The sequence below is a fragment of the Denticeps clupeoides genome, chromosome 3 (genome assembly GCF_900700375.1).
Source record: "Denticeps clupeoides chromosome 3, fDenClu1.1, whole genome shotgun sequence".
Lineage (NCBI taxonomy): Eukaryota > Metazoa > Chordata > Actinopteri > Clupeiformes > Denticipitidae > Denticeps > Denticeps clupeoides.
This window is the reverse complement of record NC_041709.1, coordinates 3,843,192-3,863,151: the sequence shown is the minus strand read 5'-3', so window position 1 is coordinate 3,863,151 and position 19,960 is coordinate 3,843,192. Positions and strand designations below refer to the sequence as shown.

Sequence of the window (19,960 nt, the reverse complement as noted above, 5' to 3'; positions counted from 1 at the left end):
TAGCATATTATCTAGTATTAACGTATATTATGTTGAATTGTGATTTTAAGATCAGTGTATTATCATACTTTTCTTTACTTTACTTGGCAGACTTACAAGGAGAAGACTCCAGCAATTTCCATAAATTGTGAGTTACAATTGTGTGTTATCATAACATGCTCTTTGTGCTGTTAGTGCCATATAAAGAACATATTGAAACCTTCTGTGTAATAGTGCTAAATATTTATAAAAAATAGGAGCAGCTGTCAATCACTGTGAAGCCCGAGTCCTCTGGGAGTTCCCACACCCTGCCTGCGCTGGCGGATGCATATTCCAGTTTGATATTTGTCAGTGGCTCAGATTATGAGCTGCAAGGGACCTTCAGGACAGAAATCCACAGAGCCTCCAAATTATTAAAATTATCCCCTGCCCTCCCCGCAGCCATGTCTGGACAGTCATGCTAATGGCCTGCCACTCGTAATCACTGGGAGGCTGGCAGCGAACGGAGCAACCTAACTTCATTTGTACTGGATTCTCTTGTCTTTTGTTGCTTTATTTAGGACTGTGGTAGCACCCTGACCTTCAGAAGTCATGGCTCAGCAGGCCGGCTCGATAAATAAATGCCTGTGCGGATCCAGAACCAATCAGCGGCGGCCGGAATCAATGGGAGATTTTAAAAACAAACTAATTCACTAATGGTCTGAGTTATTGTCTCAATTTACCTGTGCAGTGAATTATTGTGCGCCAATCTATTAGAAGGGGGAATCAATGTGAGCCCGGCCACGGACGTGAGGCCGTTGGTGTCGGTCTGTTCACGCACCCAGGGGCCCTTCTCTGATCAGATGCCCACGGAATTGCCCGTTCGGCCCATGTCCTGCTGTCCTTTTAAGGAGCACTGGCCCTGTCGTTAAGCCAACTAATTAACAAGGTTTGAGTGGCTCAGAGCAACAGCTTGGCTGCTGAAGGTGTTGCAGTATATGGTCCAGATAAATTAGACACGTTAGACCAACACAGAATTAAATTAAACAAAGGAGAGCCACTCACTGGTAATGGTGCAAGTTATCTATGTCTGTATATTCATCCAAGCCATAACTATATGTATCCAAGCCATAACTCTTTTTTTAACAGTCAATAGGACAGTACATTGTGAGAAACCTCAAGAGCATTTTAGTACTGATGTTTGGAGTTTTATTTTATTGGAAAAAAAACAAGTTGCTTTATTTGCATCCCTCTATCTATTGGTCCATATCCAGAAATGGTTGCTTTGGGACTTTCAGGCTTAGGCACCATAGATTGTTAAATCCTGCCTGAATGTGCGATTTTGGCTCAAGGCTCTGTTCTGAAGTCAGTATGCTAATCAGTCTAGGCAAAAGTCGTATTCTTTTAAAAAAAACTGTCCACTTACTGTGCGAGAAGAAGGGGAAAAAAAAACTTACTAGTACAAATGCTGGTGCTTAGAAGAGACATTCAGGGTTTTTGCCCATGAAAATGTTGTGTTGTGCCTGGTCAGCATTGGAGACCTTGGATCTGCTTCGGCACTTAAAATTCACTGTGCTTGATGGATGGAGAATATTTTTTTTTTCTAACTTTTTCTTGTGTATTTATTTTTATTGCCTTGACGCCCCGGCGAATTTCTAATCACCATGATGATTTGTCATCACGCGAGTTTGGGGCACTGGAGGCGCTTGGCCTGAGGGAGACAGCCAGAAGGTGAGTGGGAAGGGTAGTGGGGCAGAGGATGGTGGGAGGGAAACTCAGAGGAAGGAGGGCAAGGGGGTGGTGCTGGTGTGGACAGGGGAAGAGGAGAACAGGAAGTCGGCTGGCTTGAGGATGATGGGTCTTGGGTGGCACAGGCGGTCCCTGTTGCCTGGCTCTGGGTGGCAGGAAGGTGGGGCAGCATGCAGTGGTTGTTGCAAAAGGGGGCAGGCAAACTCAAGGTCGAGGGCAGGAAAAGGTCATGGTCAAAAAGCAGGCTAGCGTCTCTGATAATATAAATCGCCAAAGAGTGGGCAGCGTCCCATCTGGCCACCAGACTTTTATTCTGGACTCATTGTCTCCCTAGATGATCTTGCTCCCTCTGGTGGGATGGAGGTCGTACGTTGGCCCTGACATTATTAGATTTGGGATTCTTGTAACTACCAAGGACATTTCTCGCTGGCCTTTCAGTTCCTCAAGAGGAGCAATAAGGAGACCTTTCAGCAAACAGGTCTTTCATGAAGTTAAAGGCTGTAATGACTCCTTGAGCTGATGTGACATGAAAGGTGAGGACACACATTAAACCGTTATTCCAACAGAGGCCAAAGCCAGTGTACCCAAAGGACCCTGAACAGCAGTCAAGTCAAGTCAACATGACCAGGAGGACCATGTAAATGACAACACTCCAGTCTGTGTTCTCGGGTAATTTGTGTAAATGTCAAGCTATATTAACTGACAGTTTTTATACCAGCCTGCCCATTCAGAGTGAGTCACAACTCACACCAGAGATGGACGGATGTTGGTGCGATATTTATTGTCACTTTGAGAAATATTTCATTGGGTGTGATTTGAGTTGTGAGTGCATTGCTAGACATCAGCTTTTGTTTGGATCCCAATACCCAGCTTACACATATAGTGACATTTTCCATGAAGGCAGAGGTCAAACTCAAAAACCATTAGATTGTGGCACATAATGATCATTTATCAATAAATATGGAATATGTGGCAGGTATGATGATAAATGATGTCCACACCTGGTTAATGAGTTTGTGGAATTTAGCAAATTGATGCTAATTACCATTGTAAGTAATTCAAATTTTAGTCACTAATCACACTAGTACATTATTACAATCATATCAGACCTGTTATTGTTTTCCATTATTAGCTTAACTATTGGCTGGTATATTTTCAAAGCATTATCTAATACATTTTAGATTCGGCCCAGAATGTTTCACTAATTCAGCATTTGAGGTCTTAAAAAAGCTGGATTTGGGTAGCACAGTTAATCTTGGTACCACACATCCAAGATTGTGTATTTAAATCTGGCCCTCGACCTTGTGCACATGGAGTTTGCATGCTCTCCTTGTGTTGGTGCGCGTTTCCTCTGGGTCCTCCAGTTTCCTCTCGCCATCTAAACTTTAAACGCCATTGGTAACTCTAATTTCTACACACGTGTGAGTGTTTGAGAGCTGGTGCCCCGCCCTGTGCCCAATGTACCTGGACTAAGAAGTCATGGAAAGTAAGTGATATAGATAATCTCCCCACAAATTTGATGGTTTGGTTTAGTAACAGATGTGGTCCAAGGACCATTATAAAAGAGATCACATGTGTGATGTCCACTGATACCACTGTGAGCAGGTTGAGGACAGTATGAAGATAGCATCAGTAACAGACAGTAACATCTTCCATTTCAAAAAGTCTTTTAACACTGCAGTTGTGTCAGGAATCATTGGCCTGCATTGGAAAAATAGGTTTAGTGCTGAAAACATCTCGCTGTTCTGGTCTGTCTTCATGGAGACCTGACCAATATTATGAACAGACACTGTGAACAACTGCAGCAAAAATATTTAAGCTGTGGGAGTGAGGAAAAGAGTCATGGAGTCGGAAATATTTGCTCAAACAGCACATTAATTATGATGGACTGACATCATATACATATATAAATTGTAATGCTTCCAAAGGATGAGTCATGTGATGAAAAGCGAGCTGTCATAAAGGTGTTTCACAGACGTAAGCATTGAGCATCTCTATTCATATACAAACGTTTATCATACATCAGTAATAGTCTGACGACATGGTTGATGAGGAGCATAGGAGCGAATTTAAAATGAAGAATTTGTTTTACGTGAAGGTGCACAGAGGCAGTTAGCAGCGTAATTGCTCAGCACGTGCACTTTATCCCCAAACGCTTTTCTGGAAATGTGTCAACGGCACACCTCGCATTGTTGCGCCGTTGATAATTCCATCAATTACCTCGGAATTAAATTGATCAACATGACTCCTGTTGCCTCCTGCCAAGGCGGCTCCGTCATAATTGCCCGGGATTGCGGGGTGGGGAAGACGCCTCGTATGGAGACAGCCGCCTTCTAATCGGGGGTTTCAGATAGAGCCACGGAAGCAATAGTTTATCACTGGAAATTCGTGTGGAAATTTCTAATCACCATGATGATTTGTCATCACGCGAGTTTGGGGCACTGGAGGCGCTTGGCCTGAGGGAGACAGCCAGAAGGTGAGTGGGAAGGGTAGTGGGGCAGAGGATGGTGGGAGGGAAACTCAGAGGAAGGAGGGCAAGGGGGGTGGTGCTGGTGTGGACAGGGGAAGAGGAGAACAGGAAGTCGGCTGGCTTGAGGATGATGGGTCTTGGGTGGCACAGGCGGTCCCTGTTGCCTGGCTCTGGGTGGCAGGAAGGTGGGGCAGCATGCAGTGGTTGTTGCAAAAGGGGGCAGGCAAACTCAAGGTCGAGGGCAGGAAAAGGTCATGGTCAAAAAGCAGGCTAGCGTCTCTGATAATATAAATCGCCAAAGAGTGGGCAGCGTCCCATCTGGCCACCAGACTTTTATTCTGGACTCATTGTCTCCCTAGATGATCTTGCTCCCTCTGGTGGGATGGAGGTCGTACGTTGGCCCTGACATTATTAGATTTGGGATTCTTGTAACTACCAAGGACATTTCTCGCTGGCCTTTCAGTTCCTCAAGAGGAGCAATAAGGAGACCTTTCAGCAAACAGGTCTTTCATGAAGTTAAAGGCTGTAATGACTCCTTGAGCTGATGTGACATGAAAGGTGAGGACACACATTAAACCGTTATTCCAACAGAGGCCAAAGCCAGTGTACCCAAAGGACCCTGAACAGCAGTCAAGTCAAGTCAACATGACCAGGAGGACCATGTAAATGACAACACTCCAGTCTGTGTTCTCGGGTAATTTGTGTAAATGTCAAGCTATATTAACTGACAGTTTTTATACCAGCCTGCCCATTCAGAGTGAGTCACAACTCACACCAGAGATGGACGGATGTTGGTGCGATATTTATTGTCACTTTGAGAAATATTTCATTGGGTGTGATTTGAGTTGTGAGTGCATTGCTAGACATCAGCTTTTGTTTGGATCCCAATACCCAGCTTACACATATAGTGACATTTTCCATGAAGGCAGAGGTCAAACTCAAAAACCATTAGATTGTGGCACATAATGATCATTTATCAATAAATATGGAATATGTGGCAGGTATGATGATAAATGATGTCCACACCTGGTTAATGAGTTTGTGGAATTTAGCAAATTGATGCTAATTACCATTGTAAGTAATTCAAATTTTAGTCACTAATCACACTAGTACATTATTACAATCATATCAGACCTGTTATTGTTTTCCATTATTAGCTTAACTATTGGCTGGTATATTTTCAAAGCATTATCTAATACATTTTAGATTCGGCCCAGAATGTTTCACTAATTCAGCATTTGAGGTCTTAAAAAAGCTGGATTTGGGTAGCACAGTTAATCTTGGTACCACACATCCAAGATTGTGTATTTAAATCTGGCCCTCGACCTTGTGCACATGGAGTTTGCATGCTCTCCTTGTGTTGGTGCGCGTTTCCTCTGGGTCCTCCAGTTTCCTCTCACCATCTAAACTTTAAACGCCATTGGCAACTCTAATTTCTACACACGTGTGAGTGTTTGAGAGCTGGTGCCCCGCCCTGTGCCCAATGTACCTGGACTAAGAAGTCATGGAAAGTAAGTGATATAGATAATCTCCCCACAAATTTGATGGTTTGGTTTAGTAACAGATGTGGTCCAAGGACCATTATAAAAGAGATCACATGTGTGATGTCCACTGATACCACTGTGAGCAGGTTGAGGACAGTATGAAGATAGCATCAGTAACAGACAGTAACATCTTCCATTTCAAAAAGTCTTTTAACACTGCAGTTGTGTCAGGAATCATTGGCCTGCATTGGAAAAATAGGTTTAGTGCTGAAAACATCTCGCTGTTCTGGTCTGTCTTCATGGAGACCTGACCAATATTATGAACAGACACTGTGAACAACTGCAGCAAAAATATTTAAGCTGTGGGAGTGAGGAAAAGAGTCATGGAGTCGGAAATATTTGCTCAAACAGCACATTAATTATGATGGACTGACATCATATACATATATAAATTGTAATGCTTCCAAAGGATGAGTCATGTGATGAAAAGCGAGCTGTCATAAAGGTGTTTCACAGACGTAAGCATTGAGCATCTCTATTCATATACAAACGTTTATCATACATCAGTAATAGTCTGACGACATGGTTGATGAGGAGCATAGGAGCGAATTTAAAATGAAGAATTTGTTTTACGTGAAGGTGCACAGAGGCAGTTAGCAGCGTAATTGCTCAGCACGTGCACTTTATCCCCAAACGCTTTTCTGGAAATGTGTCAACGGCACACCTCGCATTGTTGCGCCGTTGATAATTCCATCAATTACCTCGGAATTAAATTGATCAACATGACTCCTGTTGCCTCCTGCCAAGGCGGCTCCGTCATAATTGCCCGGGATTGCGGGGTGGGGAAGACGCCTCGTATGGAGACAGCCGCCTTCTAATCGGGGGTTTCAGATAGAGCCACGGAAGCAATAGTTTATCACTGGAAATTCGTGTGGAAATTGCCCTCCTTATCAGAAGAAAAGATGGATGACTCCACTCGCCAGCTCTGGAGAGCCGTCCCTGTGTCTGCGTGCTCGCAGAAAAATTTCACAAGGTGACGTTCATAAAAGATCTTGGCACCCAGCGCTACTCAGCAAAGCCTAGTGGCTGCTCATGCCCTATATCAAACCCCTGTCCCCCCCCCCAAAAAAAAAAAAAAAAAAAATGTTAGGGGCAGCACTTTTTCTGTGTGTGTGTGTGTGTGTGCGAGACTTTCTCGTTCTCTTTGTTTGCCACGCTAACCTTTAAGCGAAGTTTCCAAAGACGGGCATGTTTGTAGTCAGCTCCGTCCTGCCTCCTCTCTGTCCCCTGACAGGAATATGGAGCAGCTGCTCCCGTCTCCGGGGAGTGGACCTAACGCGCCGCATGGAACGGAGTCCCGTCCCGAGCTTTATTTTCGGACCAGGCTTGACTCCTCAAATGAAAAGGCCCGTCTGAATTTAGTGACCTATTTTTTTTGCTGTGCACCATGCTGTTTATCCCTCATTCCGGCTCGACTTCACCCCCGGGGTACGGAGCGTTCTGTGTGGCGTTAAGGAGGCGGTGACAAAAAAAAAAGGGATTCATTCAGGATTCGTTCAGCTGATCCATTGTCCTTATTAAAGTGTGATTTGCGAAAGGGCCGACCGTGCCCGGAGTAAGCGTAAAAGGTGGGGACCATAAATCAGTCAAATCTACAGGGACGGAAAACAGATGGTGAAAAAAAGGCTCGCACCAGGCTTCTTCAATTCCGCCTAGATTAAGCTTTGCTGAGCCCCACACCTTAAGGTGAAAAGTGTCTTTAGGTGAAACCCATGTGGTCTGATCATCACGTTTTTATTATTCAAGGCTTTTCCTATATACAGCACACCCATGAAATACCTCCTGACAGAACACTCAGAACCGAAGATGTGTTGAGATCCTCAAGACACAATCTGCATGCCCGAATGACCACTTGATCTGTTTCTGACAAATTTTATCTTCAAAATGTGATCTATATAAGCACAAGGTGAATTCACACCTTTGCTAATGCTAATGTGGTGCCACATTAAATATACATAAATAGATCTGCAAACATCCATAAACGTATGTCTCATCAACAATGAACTACAGTAAAAGTCTAATAGACCATTTTTAAGCAGCATTAGTTCAAACTGAGGAAGTCTTTCTTAAATACTTTATATGAATGTATATGTGAGAAACCAGTTATGACATAAAATACATTTAAACATATTGTGAACCCTATTTAAGGCAAATTGCCACATGTTATGTAATATCTTAAAAGTGTGCTGCAGTAAACTGTGTAAGTTTAATGGTTACAGCCTGCAGAACAGTATGAGTGACGCCTCCAGAGAATGAATGAACAAAGGCTTTACATATCTGAGAAACGTCCTTCATATTTCTAATGGGTCTTCGAATGAAATGAACTGGGAAGTAATACTCACCCCCCCTTCTTACATTCTCTGAATTGTATATGGAGACGCTGTGTTCCTAAAATGACGTTACATTAATAGATTCAGTTTTCTCCTCAATCGCTTTCTTAAGGTCTGTTTAATTTGCTCCGGTCTCAAGTGAAATTAAATGGCGGCGCCTGACAGAACTGGATGCATTTCAGTCAACTGATTACCCCAGTGTCAAGGGCTCCCTCACCAATGATAATCATCCGCGACTCAAATTGAGACAAAAATAATTATAACTGGAAGCAAGTATCAACAGTTTGGCACCGGTGCCCGGCAGATGTAAACAAGAAGCTGCCAAGGTGGTGGCAGTGGGGGGGGGGGGGGGGGGGGGGGGGGTGCGTAAGCCTTCTGTGTGGTCTCCCCTGATGAGGTCAATGGGGTAGAAATAAACATGAGCGCTGTTATTCATTGAAACGCCCTGCTTATGAATGTATTCAAAGATCGCTGTACGGGCCTATAGAAGCGCTACTGAAGACCATATGTTTCCTGCATGTTTGCTTCACCAACACTGCAGGCTTTGTGCTATAATGGCGCCATGAATAGCTCAAATAGTAGCCAGGCCAATGGGCATGTTCGCTAACACGAAGTCAGATTCGCCTCTGGGGTTTTGTGAAATAAATGCAGAAGAACTAAATAATGTGCGATTTGTTACAGCATGTATTAAGTAAAATCCTCTATATTCACCCAATAAACTATATGCAATATGTACGGGAGAAACCATATATGTTGACAACAACATATATGAAACAATATACAACATATAAAACCTTGAATAAATATAGATGCATGAACCACCTTTTCAAATAAAAGATGGTCATAAAAGAAACACCCATCCAGGCATTAAAAGATCAGTGTCTAAAGTCACTCTGAGAGGAGGAAAAACACAGGAAAAACATACTTTATCTTTCATTTTTTTGTGCCATAGAGCCGTTTAGCTTAATGAGCAATCTGCTCTTGGTTTTCGTCATGGCACTGACTTTATTTCCTCAAATAGCACATGCTTGACCCAATGCCTTTGAAATCTTTGCTCCACACTCCCTTGAGCTCAATCATCTTTTTATATCCTACAGGCCAAAGACCACGATGCTTTTGCAGTCAAATGGAAAAAAAAAAATCACCGTTAGTGCCAATGCGAGAAGAGCACCAATGCGGGACGACGTCCGTCACATGTGTAAACAAGTCTGAATAGCGTGCAACTGAACTGTGCCCAGGCAGGGAAGGCCAAACAAATCCCTGTTTCATGTCTGCCGTAAGGACCAAGTCTCCCCTTCTAAATTATTCAACGGCCAGATTTCCAATCTTACTCTCCGAGCCACCAGAGAGGACGGCAGCACTGCAAATGCAAGCACTGTTGGCGGCTAGGCTAAGTTGCCGTCACCTTCCTGGAGGAGGGTCACACTCGTATAGTATTTGTCGCACACCGATGACCCCCGCATTCTCAGGGGACGCCTTCCAAACCGATTCTCTCCGTTCAGCGTGGTGAAGGGAAAACCGCGAGCAGCAACGGCCCATTGCCATGCTTCGATTCCAGCAGTGCTTGTAAGCCTTTTGGTCGGTTCGTATGCGCGCGCAATATAGATTGCTGACTGTGATGCAGTAGTGTACAGTCAGCATGCACTTCCCTTGTGAATTCACCTATAGTGCCCTCCAATCATTAAAACTGCTGCCCAAACGTCAGCAGGCCTGGAGACAGCACCTCTGTGGTGACGTCCCAAACCAGCAAAAACGGACGAAAATAGGGCAGTAAAATACATATTTTTGTTGTAATGATTTTTGAATGAGATTGAATGCATATTTCTCTGTTGTGTGGAATATGCAATTTCTATGCTGATGCAATGTGTTGGGCAGGGACAGTAGCATTTAGAAAAAAAGGTGCAGAGCCTTTTTCTAAATGCACTGATTGTGTGCTGTGGATTTTTTTTTTTGGATGCACTAAAATGCTAAAGAATTATATAAAATGATATAAAATTACTGACTGTGCACAAAATTACAAAATGACCTTATTTTCTATATTTCGTTTTCTTTTTTGCAGCTTGTAACAAAAATGCTACAGCCTGCACCCTGGCCAGCATAGACGGCTGCTGTCAATCATTCCCTGTCTGGAACACAGGCCACCTGTCAGCACCATAAGGAAGAGGCATTTCAATTTTGCCCATTGTGTGCACCTGCTATAAATCTTTAAAGTAGAGAGGAGCACAGGACATTAAAATTTCAAACCATTTCTCTGTTTTGAGAGGGAAGTCTGTGGAATTGTGTCAGCATAAATTGAGATAAACACAAGGAGCAGTAGAGCAATAATGTCGCTAAAAAATGCAAGTGTATCTTACAGTGGACGTGATTTTCCAGGAGCCAGATGCTCCAGAGGGAGGTCTGCCATGAAGGTGTGGCTGCAATGAAGTTCCACTCAGTGACACTTCTCTAGCTGTTGACTGTGTGACATAAAATCTGTCGGAACATAAAGGTGGGGCATGCCACTGCATAAAAAGGATGGCTTATTTTCATTACGTGGTTAGCATACTCTGGTTAGCAGAGCTACGTTATTACCCTCGATCCATCCAAGTATCCATATAAAAAAGGTTTACTCCGCCCTCTGGTTTACTGTAATCCTGAAATTTAACAGTGCTGTTTTCTTACAGGGATTGCAGAATTCATTTCAATTTTGAATACATAATATAACCAATAAATCATCCACAATTTTTCTTTTTTTTCTTTTTTTTTATCCATGCACTCTGGTATAACAATGAGAGTATTCCGAGCTGATTTCAGTGGTTTCAACCACAGCTTTCAATTAAATTCTCCTCTTCTGAACACAAGAAAAAACAGTGCTTTGCTCAGGATTCGAACCGGCAACCTTCTGATTACGGGGCCGCTTCCTTAACCGCTAGGTCACCACTGCCCCACTGCTAACTACTGCAACAACATCCAAACTAATGGGTTACTTTCTCCATTAAAGTTGAAATGTGCATTTTAGCACCTATTGCATCACCTATCACCTATTGCACCGGAAGGTCCATGGCTGAATAAATGTTTTTTCCAGAGATACTTGAAGCTGTGATAATGTAGAGAGGTGTCAGCGAAGCAATGCTGAACAGTCTATAAACCCTCTCTTGGCTCTCGCACACCTTCCCATATCTTGCCTGTAAAGTCCGCACACTTGGCACCTTCGCAGTGGCTGCAACAACATTTATGAAAAGGTAAGCGAGTGTGTCTGTCGACTGGGCCATTAAAATGCCATAAATAATCAATAAAGCCTAATCTTGATATAATACTCTTATGGAAATTGCGAGTCAAAAAACCCAGAGAGAGACAATTCACCAAGCATAGGGAGGCAGTGCCAAAGAGCTCTTCCACATTACTCCTCTGCAGTGTACTCACACACGAGAGACGGCAGAGATCCATTATCCGAGCTGAGGCTTGGACGTTGCCTCGGAAACTCTCCCGAGTGTTGGCTAGCCTCGGCCTTCCCACCTCTGCCGCCTTCTCCGCTTCCGAACGCGCACCTCTTTTTTTCCCCCATTACACTAACTACCCCTGAAGGGGGCAAGGGAAAGCCCCCCCCTGCAATTTCCCACCTCTAATTGGCACCTTGCCCCTGCTCCATGATCACAAAGTGACAAGATTAAAGAATGGCTACCCTGACAGCACAGAGACAGAGGAAATAACCGAGGGTAATTACTGTTGAATCAAGCAGACTGCCACAAACCACCCCTCCCTCGGCGCGAACGTCACGAGTCCCGGCAGGTGAAATCCGAAGCGTGGCCTCACGTGGCACTTCTCCCTGCGCTGATGTAGCAGTTTAAATTCAGGACTAAGGGCAAACGGAGACTATCAGGCCGTGCTTTGAAGTCGGTGCCATTATACATGCTGCTGAAAAGCAGCTGAAACCGAAACACAATGGGACAAGATGAAGAGCTTATCCTACTGTGAGAAGGCATGGAAATACTGACTAGCCTGGGAATACTGGGTCAGTGCACCACTGCAAGTCAGGGGTGTTTCTATACATGGCAATCTCTATTCTTTTTAACTATTTGTTAGTGACTCATTATAAGAGGAAATTGTTCAAAGAATAGGAGTGTTCATACATTTCCGACTATAATTAGCCCTTATTAGTCTTAATCCTCATGCTGAAGAGTAAATAGTTGTGTATGCAAGCTCAGTTTTGCATTTGGATTCTTCCCTTCCCTTTATAGTGGATTCAAACGAGCCTGCGAGCTCTAGCGGAAACGCTTCAATTTTGCATAATTTTCTAATTTAATACAGTCCATTGCATTTCATATTATCAAGACAACAATTTGAATGAAATGTCTTACGCTTGAAAAAATTGTGAATTAAAAAAACAACAATAATAATCACTTTAATAGCAGAGTGCACATGGGGTATATGGAATCCACAAGCTTCAAACTTGATGAACCATGACAGACAGACAGACAGACAGGCAGGCAGATGCATCGATCCTTTTCTGTTTGATTCCAATTTCCTTCATTTAGTCTGGATATGTGAGTAGGAAGATTCTTGGGCAGCACAAAGAGAACCTTTCTAGATGAATCCCCTCGAAAGCCTTGCTTCATTATGCCCAGTCACGGGAGCCCTCCTCTGCAGTAAGCCCGACCATCCCACAGCCTGAAACTCTCAGAAATGCCAGAAAGTGAAATGAGCGTGCAAACGGAGCGGGGTTAGAACCCCTCGGGACCCCTCGGCAGCCAATTCACCGCGTACACTGGACTGTGCGTATGAAAACATCATCAGTGCAATTAACTGAAGTGGAAATAGGCATTGTGCTAGTACATGGCACGACCATAAATATTCACGAGTTGCAAGGAGGCAGGCCAAGTGATTGGCTGCTCCAGATTATAAATGCCAGAAAAGTTAGAACTATAGACACACAATGGCGAGGCACAATATTCAGTCTTTGTACTTGAAATGTTGTTTAAAATTCCCTCTGTTGTAATTTAAGAGATCGGGGTCGCTGCTTAATACAGAATTCATACAAACCTAAGGTATTCCCTTTCATCTTTTCTCCTTTTTTTCGGTGAAAAGGTAAGGAGGCTTACAGTGTTGCCCAAGGGTAGAAAAAAATACGCACACGTACACACACACAGTGATGTTTTTTTTTTTTTAAAGCTGTATTTCAAATGCAGGCTTAGCTCTAGACACTGCTAATTCTTTAATTCTGCCGAGACAGGGGAGGGGGACACACATGGAATTTCATTTTTCAGGGCCTGGCAGCCACCACCTCACTGGGGAAGGTTGTACCAGAAGCGAGGAGGAGCCAGCTGGCAGGATACCTTCCAACCGCCAGGTTACCATTGTTTATTAATAATCCCTGCTGTCTCCATGGGCTACAGCGATGGCAAACCAATCGGTGGGCCTGCTGGAGGAGGGGGCGGCAGGGTGTTTTCCCCCAGTCTTGTCACTGGGGCTCCCCAAACCAACATGTAGGCATTTGTTGGCCTTGAGTGCAACGCTAGCCACCGGGTACACTTTCTTTTTTCTTTTTTTTTTCCATTCCAGCCTTTAATTACATAATTGTATGAATTATTGAGGTTAATCTCCCTAAATGACCATGGCTTTTGTGATTCATGAAGATCAAGCGTGCAGTCTGTGGGCACCTAACAAGAGCACCGCCACCCACCCCCGGAAAGCCAGACAAGACGCAAGCGGAGCATGATTGGTGGATCACGGGGATCAGCGCAAAACACATGAAAGAGGAAGCCTGGCACATTAATTGTGCCTCAGTGTTTTGAAGATCAAGGGCCGGGCCGCCACAGTGCTAATGCTGGCCCAGGCCGTCTGAGTCCAGAATGCGGCGAGCCACACAACACATGGACTGTCTGCCACGCACATGCACAAAAAAACACATATTTCATTTAAATTCTGCCAAAAATTACTTTATTGTTATTTTACATTTTGGAGACACAGAGACATTTCACAATAAAGAATCTGTCCTTTTAATTATCACATTAATATGCGAAAATGAAAGATTAAAAAAATGCAAAGGTCCTCCAAAACTGTAATTTCCTTGGCTTTTCTTTTCTGAAATCCAAAAGAATAGTAATAAAATCAAATAAAAAAATCCCACTGCACCTTGTATGTCACCTTGTATGTCTGCTCCATGGAGGTTCGGAGTAGGCCCTAGTTTCGTGTTGGAACTCTCTCTGACCCCATCATAAAGGTGAGTATAGCCATGTAGATTATTGGCTCATTGAAAGGTCACCTCGAAAACATTCACCTAGACTGGCCGTCAACGTCCTGCCAGCCTGCTGCATGCCACAGCCATTTGTAACAAATATTATATATTAACACACAAAAAGATCCCAACAAGTCCCACTGAGAGCATTTTGTAGCAACGCGGTGTGTGTTTTCTACTGGGCTAAAGGCCTTCCCCCGGTGGGGCCGGACGCCTGTATTTTGTTTGTAAATTATTGATCGAAATGTCTTTATTGGTCAAGCACCGCAAAATGATTTATGCATTGATTGATCCAGTGACATCCATCTATTGGTCCCCCCTCAGCTGTAAGGAACACCTCCTGCTGGGCTCTGTGGCTTCTCCATCCTTCTTATTTGCATATGCGTATTGGACGAAGGCACGGGGAAATCGAAATGGAGAAACTGTAGCACACAATGTGCATGCGCAACAAATTTTCAACTTTACGCTGAAACTGCTATGGTCTTTATTTAATTGGTTGATGCCCCAATCAATTAATTCTTTCAATCTGAATGAAATACTGTTTTGCTCACTTCTCATCAGACTAATGAAAAATTGGAGATATTTACTTGACAAGAGTTTGGTTCTTATGAACAAATAATTAAACTCTGCCTTTCGCCACGACCTCCCCAAGCTCTCGAATCCGTGCATAGTTTAAACCCCTTTCTGAATATGATGCCTCTTCCCCGGTCTATTATTTTGAGCTGAAGAAGCACATTCAGTGGGAACTCACTAGTCTGCCATTACAGCTGCAACTAGTCGCCTTTCACTGCGAGCCGAGGAGCCGGCTCTTGCCAACCAGAAACAGTGCTTTCTATTCCTTCTGCTAGAAGGACCCCGTAGTTGATATTCCTGTCCACGCCGGTGAGAGCCGAGCCCGACTCGCCCCTGCGCCTGTCTGCATGGCATCCAAACTTGTGCACACCTTGATGTGCAACACGGGGCGAGACGGTCAATTCATCACCACGGCACCGGCCGAGTCGTCCCAGCTTTTGAAGGGATTCCAGAAGTAGGGGTCAGCGGCGCCAGGGCCACCGCTTTAGCCTCGAGCAACCGCTGCCTTTACAGCGAAGCCTTAACTTTACAGCATCAACAACTTCATCTGGATTTAACAGGTGACCGTGGGTTCAGCAAAACGACCGTGTGGTTTATTTCAGAGTTGTTAATACAGAAATCAAAAAACTCCATGACCCATTAGGCGCATGTCGGTCCGAAGTGTCTTTGTTTCTGACGAAAGGCTTACAGAAGACCGTGCAACCAGATTAAAGATGATATTTTTTTCCGCTGTTGGAAATTAAAACGTACCCCCCCCTTTCCTAAGAAAAAGAACCCCGTCTTCGCGACCGTCCTAATCACTCAATTAGTTCATGTCTAAAGTCCAACCGGACACTTGGACGCAAAAGTGCGCGAGCTCCCCCCGCAGTTGGACGTCAGAAGCGCACAAGCACCAAGTTCACCCGGAAGGTACGAGGAGATGCAGCAACTTCTCCCTCAGCGCATTGCGTCCAAACTCCACAATAATGACGCGCGGGTATATATATATATATTCATATAAATATATACATATATACATACATATATATATATGTATACAATTTTAAAATGTTTGCTGTCATGACACATTAACCTCTGGGCAGTGAAAGGTTAAGGGTTCGGATAATGATCGGTTCGGCTCTGGCTGTGATCGGAACGCGGTGAAAGGCAAGTTTGAAGTTTGATCCCCGGATTTATTGGGGGATTTTTTTTTTGTCTCCGCGGGGTGCGCGCTGGGGTTCCAGCCGTCCAGACGGACCGGTACCTCGATACGATCGTATTTACGATACGACGAAGGTGATCGAGAGGAAGAAAACAGATGCGATCTCTCCCTTTCTCGCGCGCCATCCCTCTCTTCTTTCTCTCCCTCCCGGACTCTTCACCTCGCGTTCGCCCCCTTTTCCTCCAGCCGTGCACAAAGTAAACACGAGGCGAAAGCCACGTTTAGGGTCATATTCCGGAGAGTGTCATAAAATAAGGTGGTTAAACGGCGCTGCAACGTGCTGATCGCGCAACATCGCAACATGGCAAACAGTGGGCAGCAGCATCAGCATCAGCACCAGCGGCGGCATCATCATCATCATCATCGGCGTCAGAAAGCAGGGACGCGACACGCGACCCCCGCCGTCCCGTCCCGTCCCCCCCCCTCGCCGCAGCTCTTACCTAAAACCGATCCTCCCCGGTGGCCGCGATCTGCCGTCCGACGCCTTTTATTTTATTAGCGGCAAACTTCTGCTGGCGCGTACGTGTCCGGGGCTCATGCTGGTGGCGCGGTCTCGGGTGTTCGTGGGTTGCGGACGAGTTGGCAGCCCCTCTCATGCTCGGGAGAGAGAAATCCTCCGGCTCGCCAGGGCGATCAGCGTCGGCCACCAGTACAGCGCTGAGAAATAAAGAAAGAAAAGAGGAGGAGGAGGAGGAGGAGGAGGGGGGAGAGGAAAAAAAAAAAATGTCCGGAGGGGTTGGTGTTGGCTGGTTGGTTGGTGTTGGGGAGGGTGGTGGAGGAGGAGGGATAGTATTTATATATATATATATATATAAAAAATAATAAGAATAAATGCGGATCTGGGCGGAGAGATGTGTGCAGGCGCGCTCGGGCAGCTGGAGAGGAAGCTCGGGAGATCGGGGCGCAGGCAGAGAGGAAGAGGAGGAGGAGGAGGAGGAGGAGAATCGAGGGGGAGGCGCCGAGGATACAGTTTTGTATTGTGGTGGACGCCCCTGCCAGACAGCGAGGGGAGGGACTGGACCACATCAGGCGTGTGGCGGAGGAGAGGAGGTGGAGGTGGAAGCTGCCTCCAGCCAGTGATGGAGCAGCGCTGTGATGCTTATGGTTCTCCACGCAGATCGTTAAATATAAGCATGTTCGGAGTGCCGGGATGTATCCCTCCATCTTCCTGTTTTTTTTTTTTATTTTATTATTATTTTTTTTTTTATTAATGCAGGTGGGTGGGGGGGGTGGGGCCTTCTTGTGCAACCTCCAAGGGCACCAGATTCCCCATCCTCCTGGGACAGGTAGTCGTCGGTACGCGGCATCTAAGTTGACGCAGGATTCAGGACCACGCGCTCTACGCGGTGCTGAAATGTCGCTCCCCGCCTGATTTACGTAGAAACTGCGTCGTTTACCGTAGTTGTGCTCTGACCTCCCTCTCTCTGTCTCGCTCTCGGTCACAAACACGCAAAGCCAAACTAACGGACCCAACTGAGCATATGGTTCCGTCTCCCACAAGACACCATGGATCAGCACACTGACAGCATGTCTTGTCGAAATACACTGTCAGGGGGATCGTAAGGGTCAGCGAATGTCATAAAGGCTGGACGCCCTCTTGAATCCAACACCCGCTCATCAATTGTGGTTTATTTCCCAGTATTGCTTCTCACCTGTTTTTTTTTCTTCAAGCTGTGTTGCCTGCTTGTACCTTTGCCTGTGTCTCCATACCAGGAATCTGACCAACCCTCCTGAACGTCCCACTAACCTACTGATGCTACTGGACGCTCCTGGACAAAGCTGGCCGAGTCATCCCCGCAAGGCGCTCACCTCTTGAAGCTGCAAAGTAGTTCTTCCAGTTCGTCACAGTAAAGGTGATGCATCGCTCGCCTCCTTCCACGTCCCAGTCGCCCTTCTTTTTCATAAGCAAGAAGGACAGCAGCCTCCAGCCGTGCATCGACTACAGACAGCTCAACAACATCACCTGGAAGAACCGCTACCTGCTGCCCCTCCTGTACATGGCTTTTGAGTCCCAGGCAGGGTCACCATCTTTACAAACAGGACCTCCAAAACATCTACCAGTTGGTCCAGATCCAGGAAGGGGACAAAAGGTACACAGGGTTCATCATGCCAACCGGGCATTACGGGTATAGGATCATGTCGTTTAGACTCTCCAATAGCCTGTGGGCCATTCAGGCGTTGGTCAACGACGTGCTGCATGACATGTTTGACCTTTGTTTATCTCGATAAGATCTTCATCCTCATCTGCTAGAGAACAGACTATGTGAAGCGCGAGTAGAGCGTGTTTAATGTTCCCGAAACTGCCCTCCTCCACAGCAGAACAACTCAAACAGTTTCTGGGCTTTGCCAATTTCTATCGGCGGTTCATCAGAAACTACAGTCAGATGACCTTCCCCATGATATTGTTGTTGAAGGAGAAACCCACAAACCTGAACTGGAAACCCCAAGCCGAGGTGGCCTTCGACTCCCAGGTGGCCTTCAAGCTTCGCTTCGATCCTTGTCCACCCTGACCCTCTGTTGTCCTTTATCAAGGAGCTGGATGCCTCTAACTCCATCCTCTCGCAGAGGAACCCCCTAGACAACAAACTACACCCATGTGCTTTCTTCTCCCATCGCCTGTATTCTGGCAAGCACAACTACAATATGGGCGATTGGAATCTCCTGGCCATCAAGCTGGTGCTAGAACTGACTTGAGATTTGCATGGTTGAAATCTCCGGAGTCAATGAACTTTCTGTCAGGGTGTACATTCTGCAGATCATTAATAGCTCCATACAGCATGCAGAGCTCTGCCTTCGCATTGGCGTTGGGTGGTATGTACACAATGATATATATGTGTGTGTGTGTGTGTGTGTGTGTGTGTGTGTGTGTGTGTGTGTGTGTGTGTGTGTGTGTGCGTGTGCATTACATTTACATTTACAGCATTTATCAGACGCCCTTATCCAGAGCGACTTACAATCAGTAGTTACAGGGACAGTCTCCCTGGAGCAATTTAGGGTTAAGTGTCTTGCTCAGGGACACAATGGTAGTAAGTGGGATTCGAACCCGGGTCTTCTGGTTCATAGGCTGTGTTACCCACTAGGCTACTACCACCCATGTGTGCATGTGTGTGTGTGTGTGTGTGTGTGTGTGTGTGTGTATATATATATATATATATATATTTATATTAATGCTCCATTCCATTTTGGACTGCAATATTTGCACATTTATTATTCATTTCACTTGTTTAGTCATTGTCATTGTTGTCTACATGTTTTAGTTAAATGTTACACTTGCACGGCCTGTTTGCTCTTATGTAGCCCAGTTTTTCTGTGGCGCACACATGCACTTTGTCAATGTGTAACTTTGTCTAATTGTTTGCACCTGGTTCTGGAGAAACGTTATTTCATTTCACTATGTGCTGTCTAACATGTATATAGCTGAAATGACAATAAAGCTCAACTTCAACTTATGTCTTCTTCTGAGCCCAACACCCAGAACTCTTACAACATTATAAGGTGCAAGATTTCAGGACTGTGACTCGTCCATGACATTTCAATTTCATGAGTTCCATCTGGACATGGCAGAAAAATCAAAGGACATTCTGACTGGTCTGTGGTGATTAGTCCAATGAACAAGGTCAACACAATCTCTGATGTCCACCACCAAGTTGTTGGCCAATGGATGCTTCCATACAGAATCACAACTGCACATAACTGATGGAATAAATAATGGATAAATGGAATAACTGGAAGGGGTTCAATGGGTGCTTCATAAAAAAAATAATTTATATGTGTTAGAGATTGTGGTTCTTTGTAGATTTGTTTGATGTATAGAAGCCAATTTTTGAAAGAAGCTTTTCCACAAAGGCACCCATCAGTCAAATAGTCATCACTCTGTTCTTCTTGGGCAGAATGGTCAGATGTTTGTTTTCAATAATTAAG

General features: G+C 45.0%; 1 protein-coding gene across 3 annotated transcripts in view; it reads right to left on the bottom strand.

Moving 5' to 3' along the window:
* brinp1 (bone morphogenetic protein/retinoic acid inducible neural-specific 1) overlaps nt 1-16,942 on the bottom strand; it is a 92,254-nt gene extending 75,312 nt beyond the window's left edge. For all 3 annotated transcript variants that reach the window (XM_028974500.1, XM_028974502.1, XM_028974501.1), the window contains exon 1: nt 16,480-16,942. The gene's annotated coding sequence lies outside the window, so the exon portion shown is untranslated. The remainder of the gene's footprint in view (nt 1-16,479) is intronic.
* Between the last annotated feature and the right edge of the window lie 3,018 nt (nt 16,943-19,960).